Source organism: Gymnodraco acuticeps, unplaced genomic scaffold, assembly GCF_902827175.1.
Source record: "Gymnodraco acuticeps unplaced genomic scaffold, fGymAcu1.1, whole genome shotgun sequence".
NCBI classification, from domain to species: Eukaryota; Metazoa; Chordata; class Actinopteri; order Perciformes; family Bathydraconidae; genus Gymnodraco; species Gymnodraco acuticeps.
Window position 1 is genome coordinate 182060 of NW_022991289.1, and position 10799 is coordinate 192858.

Sequence of the window (10799 nt, forward strand, 5' to 3'; positions counted from 1 at the left end):
CTAACATAGAGGGCGGAGTTGTCGGGTTCAGGAGTTCCTCAAAGTGTTCCTTCCAACGCCCTAACACTCCATCAGTTGAGGTCAACAACGTCCCATCCTTACTGTACACAGCTTGGATGGTTCCCTGCTTCCCCCTCCTGAGGTGTCGGACAGTTTTCCAGAACAACTTTGGTGCCGCCCAAAAGTCCTTCTCCCTGTCTTCTCCGAACTTCTCCCACACCCGCTGCTTTGCCTCGGCCACGGATGAGGCTGCTGCCCTTCGGGCCTGTCGGTACCTTGCAACTGCCTCGGGAGTCCCCCGGGATAACAGATCCCTGAAGGCCTCCTTCTTCAGTCGGGCGGCTTCCCTGACCACCGGTGTCCACCAGGAGGTTCGAGGGTTACCGCCCCTTGAGGCACCTAGGACCTTGAGACCACAGCTCCCCGCCGCGGCTTCGGCAATAGAGGCTTTGAACACCGACCACTCTGGTTCAATGTCCCCAACCTCCACAGGAATGCCCGAAAAGCTCCGCCGGAGGTGTGAGTTGAAGGCCTCCTGAACTTGGGCCTCCTCCAGACGTTCCCAGTTCACCCGAACTACACGTTTGGGCTTACCAGGTCTATCCAGAGGCTTCCCCCACCACTCGACCCAACTCACCACCAGATGGTGATCAGTTGACAACTCCGCCCCTCTCTTTACCCGAGTGTCCAAAACATACGGCCTCAGGTCCGATGATACGATAACGAAATCGATCATGGACCTTCTGCCTAGGGTGCTCTGGTACCACGTACACTTGTGAGCATCCTTATGTTCGAACATGGTGTTTGTTATGGCCAATCCATGACTAGCACAGAAGTCCAGTAACAAACCACCACTCCGGTTCAGATCAGGGGGGCCGTTCCTCCCAATCACGCCCCTCCAAGTGTCTCCATCATTGCCCACATGTGCGTTGAAGTCTCCCAGCAAGATTAAAGAGTCCCGTTCAGGAGCCCCATACAAGACTCTTTCCAGGGTCTCCAAGAAGGCCGTATACTCTGAACTGCTGTTGGGTGCATAAGCACACACAACAGTCAGAGTTTTCCCCCCCATAACCCGCAGGCGTAGGGAGACGACCCTCTCGTCCACTGGGGTAAACTCCAACAACGAAGCACCTAACCGGGGACTTGTGAGTATCCCCACACCCGCCCGGCACCTCACACCTTGAGCAACTCCGGAGAAGAATAGAGTCCAACCCCTATCCAGAAGTAAGGTTCCAGATCCAACTGGTAACGCTCCACCTCCCACACAAGCTCCGGCTCCTTCCCCCCCAGAGAGGTGACGTTCCACGTCCCCAAAGCCAGCTTCTGTCGCCCGGGTCTGGTCCGTCAAGACCCTCTGCTTTCACTGCCACCCTTCTGGCAGCGCACCCGACCCCATCGATGTTTCCCGTAGGTGGTGGGCCCGCGGGACGGAGAAGCGGAGGTGTTGCCCACGTTGCCTTTTCGGGCTGGGCCCGGCCGGACTCCGTGGCAAGCCTGGCCACCAGACGCTCGCCGACGAGTCCTCCTTCTGGGCCTGGCTCCAGAAGGGGACCCCGGGCTCCCTCCGGGCCGGGTATCCTCACTTCTTGTGTCGTCTTTCATGAGGTCTTTTGAACCAATCTTAGTCTGGCCCCTTGCCTGAGACCAATTTGCCATGGGAGACCCTACCAGGAACACAAGGTTCCAGACAACACAGCCCCCAGGTTCATCAGGGCACACAAACCTCTCTACCACGGTAAGGTGCTGGTTCTTTATCATTCTTAATGCATTTATCTTTATATTTAGTTCATCTTTGAATTAACATGGCGATAGGCCTACTGTGAGCCAACAGGCTTACATTTAAACCAGGTATATCAGGGAAAGACATTTAGCCTATAGGATTGAGACTACTTTTTATCATTCCTAAAATGTATATACATAAACATATAAATCCTACAGAAAAGGAGAGATATCATAGAATGAGACAGAAATTACATTACACTAATGCAAGCACATTAAACAGCGTTTAACATTTAAAGTAGAGATTTCGGCTCAATGAATGGAAAAATCTAAAATGAATCATACATTCAAACTTTAATGAATCATCAATTATATACAGTTACAAAATGACTCAACATTTTTTCTAGTGTGCAACTATGCTGTCATTCACACTTCCGTTAGCGCACTCAAGACAGTCACAGGAACAGAATTCAGTGCATGGCAATCCAGCTTCAAAACAAGGACATTTCTTCTGTTGACTGCATTTTGTGTCCTTGCAGTAGAGATTTGTTAAATCTCGCACTTTTTGCGGTGCTGCCGCTTTTTCATACATCACTGGTTGCATGACTCCCTCCATCAACCTCCAACCTTTCCCCACAGGACTCCAAAGCACTGTTTTGTTTTGGTGACTGTGGCACCAAACAGCAGTTTGGTACATGGCTCTTAGTACGTGTTGCCTAAATGAATCTTCAGTCGGGGGAAGTTGAGAGGAAGGCATGTCTGAGGTGGATGCCAGTACATACCTCAACTCATCCAGGCTTGTACACTGTTGCCCTTTCTGATTCTTCTTCTGGCCATTGTTAGAAATTAAAATCAATGTTTTGATAGCATAATGTACCCTAAACATACCGTCAGTTTAAATGCTGTTTTATACTGAAAAACCAGAAGTTCTTGTGCGTCCAGTTGTTAAGCTTTTATTCTGAAAATCCTTCATGACGACATCCGGGACTACCGCCCATTAGTATCATTAAAGTGGCTATTGACGCCGTTAACATGTATTACATATAAAGTTATGAAAGAGATAAGGAGGAGAAAAGGCATGTGGAAGTAAGCAATGAATGTAAAATGTCGAAATCCTCTGTTTAACGCGATATCGGACACAGACGAACGAGAGGGGAAGTCCCTTACGTCACTACAGCTCACAGAGAGGAGGAGCGAACAGCGAGGAAGCGGGAAGGACGAATGCTTGTACGCTCTCTTCTGCACGGCCGGCACCTGGAGAGGAAGCTGCAGACTTTCTCTCCAACGGACCATATCCTGTTTGTGACTTTACCACGCTTTTTATTAATTAAAGTACCAATTTTGAACCTCCAGAGACTCCATTTAGTCTCCTTTTTTAGCTTCTCTTTCCTGGACGCTGAGAATAAGAACACAGTTAACAATTGGTGCTCCTGAAGACGTGATTCTCGTTGCACTGGGAGAGACTATACACGCGGCTGTTGTCCGGAGCCGCTGGCAAACCCGTTCGACACACAGAGAGCTCAAACTACGGTAAAGAAGAAGCCTGTTACGTCAAAATTCTTCAATAGTTTATGCAGAACAATCTTAGGACTGTGTGTTGGACGGCTGCTTCCGGTTCCTGAAAATAGCTGGGAAATTAATGTTAAAACAACCAAATTTATAACAATAACAATCATAACACGTGGCGTTGCATTTTCACAAGCAGGGTGAGTTCACATTTCTTCTTTTTCTTATATTTAACCCTGCATGCTATTCGTTTGTCTGTTATTACATGTCGGCAAAAGGCTAATCATTTCAATTGTTTCTTGTTACGTCTTAATTTAAACGTGAATGGTTTTAGGCCATTAATCAGTGGGGACTGGTTGAGACAAGAACAAAGTGGAGTGAGTGTTTGTGTTAAGGACAGTGTGAGGCTGTTTTTCTTTTTAAAAGTTCTTTGTGTGATGATGGCAATCATTTAAAGTGTTTCTTGTTACGTCTTAATTTAAACGTGAATGGTTTTAGGCCATTAAACAGTGGGGACTGTTTGAGACAAGAACACAGTTGAGTGAGTATTTTAATTACAGCAAGGGGCTTTCTTATTAAAAAAGTCCTATTTGAGGAAAAGGCCTGAAAAGTTTGAAGCTTTCAGTGTTTGTTTTTTCTGTTTTCAAACAGACATTGCGCGTGGATTACGACGAGAAATGCGACATTCGTGCGTTAGATAGACGATATTCTTCTGATAGTGTTTGATTAGCTTCTTACTTTGTCCCATGATAGCGTGTTTAAACAGAGGAGATAACCATACTGGCTCTTAAAGTCAAAACATTACGTACACAGGTTGAAGGCTGTGACGTAAGGGTATGAGGCCCATCTTTGGTAACACAAATCAGTATTGTTACCGAGCCTGATAATCTATTGACCTATCTAAGCTTAACGTTATTACAACAGTAGAGTAGGCCTGGTTGCAAACGGGACTATAGGCCAACGTGTTTATAGCATCATGCTAAGTTAGCGTTTAATACCACAAACATTTTTACCACATACAACTATTATTTACTTTATTAACGCTTAACGAGGTTGGACAGTCGATGTTGTACTTTGATAACGAGACAATTGTGTGTTAAGAAAAATGACATTACAATAAATATAAACATGCATCTCTGGAAAATACTATTACTGCTGTTTCAACTTTTTGTTCGGCCATCGTGAAAGAACGAATGACTTCTTCTGCGAGGATTTATAAAAGCAGCTGGAATCCCTTAAGTTGCATTACTGCCACCTACAGTATGTATTTCTGCTGAGTGTCATTATTCTATTGGATACAAAAAGTTAGGAAACGCCCCTATACGATCCGCCCCTATATGATACGCCCCTATACGATACGCCTCCTTGCTGTGGTCTGCAGACAGACTCTATTGGTCTGCAGCCAGACCCATCTCATTCTATTGGATAAAAAAAGTTAGGAAACGCCCCTATACGATCCGCCCCTATACGATCCGCCTCCTTGCTGCGGTCTGCAGACAGACCCATCTCCAACAACTAGCTGGCGTTAAACCAGACCAAGGGCTATAAAGTAACGGCTGAAACCGAATAATACTGGACCTGCATCACGTGATGCAGGTCACTCACGACGCCCAATCACAATGTAGCAGTTTGCGCGCCAACTGTGGTGGAGCCAAGTGCATCGGTGGACGGACGGTTATTGTTTGAAATTGAGCAGCCAGACTACAACAATTCAACATGTCTCTGCTGGACCTACCAACATTTGGACTGTTCTATTTCCCAGACGGGTCGGTTAGAGTAGAACATACATCTATCATAAAGGATGTAAACAGGGCTGCAAAAGTTACAGTCACCTGCAGGGAAGACCTCGATTTGGAGCAAGGCTGGATAGAGGTGATTTGGCCTGCCAAACGTCGACCGCAAAAGGGGTCGAAGCCAGTTGCTGCCAAATTGCTGTTCGTAGGAGGTAAGTTACAAATACAAATTAAATTATTCTGAAAAAATCTTTATAACGTTAGCTAACTTTGGTTATAGTCTCTCTAGAAATGTAACTGATAACTTAATGCTAGTAGAAAGAGTTGCTTTATTGTCTAGCTAACTAGCTTGCTAGCTAACGTTAGCTTGAGTCCAATTATGAAGCTCTTCAGTAAAAATGTGTATATGGTGGTGGTAAATTATAACGTTAACATATGTTCAAATTAGGGGTGTGGGATATTTATCTCTTAGATAATATCTTAATTGTTATTTTCACATATGCAAATAAGGACTTGTGAGCTCCTGCAGGCACTGAATGTGCTCACCTTGCACTGAAGCTAATAACGCGGCGGTAACCATAATCTGGGTCATGCGGGGTGTTTTTTCACTCGAGGCTTCTTAATATTTAAAGACCTATTAATGTGTCATACTCAGTTAACGGTTATAAACTCAGCTAACTGAAGATATGAACCATTTTTTCCGAATCAAAGCACAAGTCTCACAAGAAGCATCTAAATTAGCCCTGAGCGAAAAAATGCTAACAAATTTAGCCCAGAACTCACGGTAAAACATAGACTTATTACTTATTATTTTATATTATAAAACGATAAAAACGCGGCTGAAGGTTAGTCCTATGTGTCTGTGTCACTTAGAAAGTATTACTGATAATACTTCATTCCATTTTTATGTAAAAACCGGATATTTCATATTAGCTGCTAATGATAGCAGCCAGAGCGTATCGCAGCTTCCGGTTCCAATTCACCAATGGGTCTTGTTTAGATGGATTTTAGGAACGTCCCCTCGATTCTATGAGCTCTAACTGTTAAAAAGATATGTCAATCATCAAAATCGAACAAGGGGGGCCAGAGATAGGTCAAATTCACCCAAATGACCTCAGAAGTGTTTTTTTTCTTCTTCTAAACCTCTCTAAAAAGGTAAAATTGAACTTGTTTTGCATCAATCTTGATACAGGGTACATATTATATGTTATAGTTTGGATTCCTAAAGCTTTTAATTTACTATCCCATCATTCAAGGGTGGTTTTCACTTTAAATAATGGTTGTTTTTTGGATGGGCACTATAATTTACATTTTACCCTGTATATGGTGTGTGTATCAGTGTGAACAATAGTGCACGAAAAAGTGCTTACATTTTGTAATGTCAGAATGAACTGGATCTTGTTCACAGAAGTCTACCAAGAAGTGGTTCAAAAGCGGGATGCTTTCATCCGAGGGGAGGACATATTTTCGGTAGCCGAGTCCCAGAAAAGAGGCAGCAGAAGAAAGACATGTACAGTCAAAAATGTGAAGGAGGCTGTACAAAAAACAAACCAAGGAAAGGCAGTAAGTTTGATTGGTGTGTTTTGATGATTGATAGTTTGTGATTGAATGGAATGACATTGACTGATTTTGTTTATTGTTATAACATTCACTGACAAATAATTTTCCGTTTCACCTTGAATGATATTGACAGCTATGGCTTTTTGTTATAACGCATGTTTTTTTGTATTTTGAGGCCACTACATTTTCATCCTACAATTACCAAATGCTCTTTTTAAATACATGCAACGTCTGTGGATTAATGGAAAAGTGTAGTCTTAATATGAGGAAATGTAATGTGGGTGAAATGTTGTTTTAAGTTACAAGCGTTAAGCCTGGTGTTTGGGTGGTAATTTTCCAAGGCACACTCAAACATGATGTATGTTGTCAGTCTGGTTCACAGATGGTAACTGCCATGGGCGAACAGCTCAAGAGATCCCTACAGGCTGAGAGAACCTCCAAGCCCTCAGAAGAGGTGACATCTGAATCACCTCAACACTCTTCAGATTCTGATGTCACCTCGATTGACCTGTTTGAGCCGATCAAAAAGCAACCATTTGTAGGTCTAAATATTTAACTGTTTTTTTCAAATTGATATGCAGTGTTTCCCATATAAGTAAAATTCATGAAATTCCCACATTTATTTTGAGACCCGACCCGACTTCCCACATGTTACAAATTTGAAAATAAACTATCTATTGCATTTATACAACAGTAAACAAATGCAAAAGAAAGAGCGTAAATTCAGAAAATCAGGACTGTTGGAATGCACCATGGTCAATCATAGTATTTAGTATTTTGCGGCTGACACTATTTTATGTCTGAATTTGTTATTTACACCTGGATACTTTTTATACCCACTTTTTAGAGATGCCAAGATTGGTGGCTACCATGAAGACAGCACTGGACAACATTTCAGGGTCGTCCTCATCAGGATCTTGTTCCAGTAGTGGCCACGGTGACTCCCAGCAAACTGGCCGCAATACTGGCAGTAATGACTTGGTATGACCTACATAGTAATGATACTCTATTGCTATTGTTCTATACAAAATTAATCACTGCGGATCAATGGAATTGTATTTTCACACCATTGAAGCCTAGACGAGAGCTGCCCCACATAATATACAGAAGTGTACTCGAGTACTGTTTGAGTACACCTTGACTTGATTACGGGGGAAGGCTGTGGTAGAGCAGGTCAGCTACCAATCGGAAGGTCGGTGGTTCGATCCCCACCCCGCCACTGGCAGCCATGCGCTGTTGTGTCCCTGAGCAAGACACCTAACCCCAAATTGCTCAGAATGCTGTGCATTGATGTGTGGATGTGAGTGAATGTGTTACCTCTGATAGTTTATCTTCCGCCATCAGTGTATGAATGTGTGTGAATGTGATATGTGGTGTAAAAGCGCTTTGAGTAGTCTGCTGACCAGATAAAGCGCTCTACAAGTACAGTCCATTTACCATTACAAATATGTTTTGTTGCCATTAGAAATACACTTGCATGACTATTATATTATATCTCCGGTGTGTTTAAAATATAGCAAAGCATTCAAGTTCATTTGATGGTACAGGTACAATATTTGTAATTTATCTTGTTTTAATCCGCCTCTTTGTTTTTACAGATGTTCCTAGGCAACTCCTCCGTCCAGGTCTCCACACGCCTCTTCCACAGATTAGGCAACAGAAGGATGTCTCTCTTTGCCCAGGAACTAGCAACGCTAATCTTTGGGAAAGAGACCCTGGCGAAGTCTACCCTTACTGGGAAGGGGAAAACCCAGAGACCCTTGACCCGGAGAAAGTCAATGCCATTATAGGTACAGATATTCTGTATTAATGTTATCATTATGAATGGATTTCAATCTAATATATTGTCTATATTATCAAGTATTAAGTCCCATGCTTCCTTCCTGTTTTGTAAGACACCGTGAGAGAAAAATGTCCAGGCACCGAGGTGAGTGCGATCCGGGCCCTGCTGCGGAGGAAATGCAACAACGAGAGATATACAAGCAACGTTACTCCTCACTGATGGTCACCATTTAGTTTATATAGACTTTGCAAGTTAGTTAGTCAGTTTAGCCATCATGTTTTGTTAATTGTTAAATTTAGTATAAACACGTTTTTTGGTTTGTTGTTGTTTTTATGTCATTAAAATTATGTTTTTCTCATAATTGAAGTGCAATTTGTCATGAAACAGAATAGCATACTTGGTGTGTACTTAAGTAGTATCCGGAAGTAGCTTAAAGTGTATGAAGTATAATAGTGATGTATTGTAAGTATGTTTCTGTAACACATAACCCAGTACTTGCAGTGGTAACATTATTGTAAAATACACTTCTATTCTGTAGTATAAGCAGTGATACCATACACTTCTACTCTACATTATAGTATAATAACATTATACTTAAAATACATGGATTTATGGTGCTTAAATTGTGATAGAACCTTACTATAAATACATTTTTATTAACATGATAGCACAATTTAAAAGTATTAAATACAGTCAGAAAATGCATTTGAAGTTAATTGGAAATACAACAGGTGTGCTTGAATAAGTATGATAATAGTATGTTGAAAACACTTATGAATTGAGCTGAATTCCCTTTTAAGTATATTTCCAACACACTGGTGATACAATACAATTATACTTAAAGCATGTTTAGAATGCACACGAATGCCCTTTTAAGTATATTTCCAACACACTGGTGATATAATACAATTGTGCTTAAAGTGTGTTTCGAATGCACATAAATCATGATTTTAACTGGTGTACTTTAGTACACTTAAAGTTTACAAAAAGATGTGCCAATTTAGCACACTATTTACACTTCAAGTATACTCAGCTAATGATTAAGTAGTACTCCAGTACTACTTGAGTACACTTTAGTATACTTGAATGTGACCAAAATAGCACATTTATCTAAAAGTGTACTTAGTACATTCTTCTAAAAGTATAATTTAAGCATACTATTTTTTTACCTGGGGCTCCCAGCCACTTAATTCAGGAGTTTACTTGATTGACAGAAAAAGCGACCTATCGCTTTCCAGTCTGTTAACCCAGAATGCAAAGCGATACAAAATCAGTCAAGTGCCGGGAAAACTCAAATGAAGTTCAAGAGACAAACAAGAGACAAACAACAACATGAGTGCGGGGCTATGGAAGCAAACAAGAGACAGAAGTATTTGAATTTTATCAGACACCGAATTTATAGCATTGAAAATAATTACTTTGAAAATCATGTATCTGAATTTGTTTTGCTCCGAATTTACCTATGTAAAATAAAAATGTAAAAATTCAAGTTAAAAAAATTTGAATGTTCAAATTCAGATCCCAAAAATTCAAGTGAAAAAAATTCGACGTCAAATATTTCGGTGTTTAAAATTCGATGTCAACAAATTCGGTGTATAAAATTCGACGTCAAAAATTGCGATGCAGCCTCATCCGGGCTACTCAGACAGGATAAGCAATCGAGTCCGAATGCAATCAAACCAACTTCTGGCCTATCAGAGCCAAGCGGCAAACCCCGGGACAGTGCGGTGAAGCCCAATGCTGCAAACTGTAGGCGATGGATGCAGATGGGAGCAATTCCCGTAGACCCTATGTTAAAATGTCCAACTTAACATCAGAAAATGAACATGTTTCTAGCCTGGATCCACAAAAACATATTCTGTATATAGTTAGATTCCCCCTTCATGACAACGGGACTGCTGCTCCTAGCTCCTCTCTGCTAGCTCCGTTAGCTCCGTGATGCAACAGCGGCTCAGCTCATGAGGAGAACACTACTTGAACTCGGCCGTGTTTGTTGTGTTGGTTCCTGGTGGACTATTCGTCCTGCAAATATAAGATTTATCTGCGGTTAAAACAGACCGTCCATGAATGCAGTTTCTTCGGTAAGTCAACCCTGCGTACTTTATGTTATGTTACTGGTGTTTTTATTAAGCTAACGTTGATGAATGTTTAGAGTTGGGTTAGCATTTGAGCAATCGTAGCTCCATCTGTGCTAACGATGCTATGCGTAGCATCCAAGAGTGTATAACATTAAGTGGGATGCTACTGTATACCAAAAGGCTTCTGTGCGAGGTTGATAATATAAGGTCATCCTTGTACGTTAGATAGTTAGTTTGCTAGTTAGGTTACTGTATGCATTGTTAAGGTTCATTTAAATTCGCTATGCTCTACTATAGCATAAAATAGACTAGCTAACGTCAACGTATTGTTGAAGAGAGGCTTAGTGTATATTAAATCAACCTCACAATGAAATGTGTGTATCTTTAAAATATGAACGTCACATTTCAAGATGGTCCAGA

The 10799-nt window shown here is 41.8% G+C and overlaps 1 long non-coding RNA gene across 1 annotated transcript; it reads left to right on the forward strand.

Annotated features, from left to right (window-relative positions):
* The first annotated feature begins 3018 nt into the window (after window positions 1-3018).
* Window positions 3019-9515, forward strand: LOC117562207. Its single transcript, XR_004571513.1, has 6 exons — window positions 3019-5170; window positions 6367-6521; window positions 6889-7056; window positions 7366-7499; window positions 8117-8308; window positions 8414-9515. It is a non-coding gene; the product is annotated as an uncharacterized LOC117562207 (long non-coding RNA).
* The last annotated feature ends 1284 nt before the right edge of the window (window positions 9516-10799 follow it).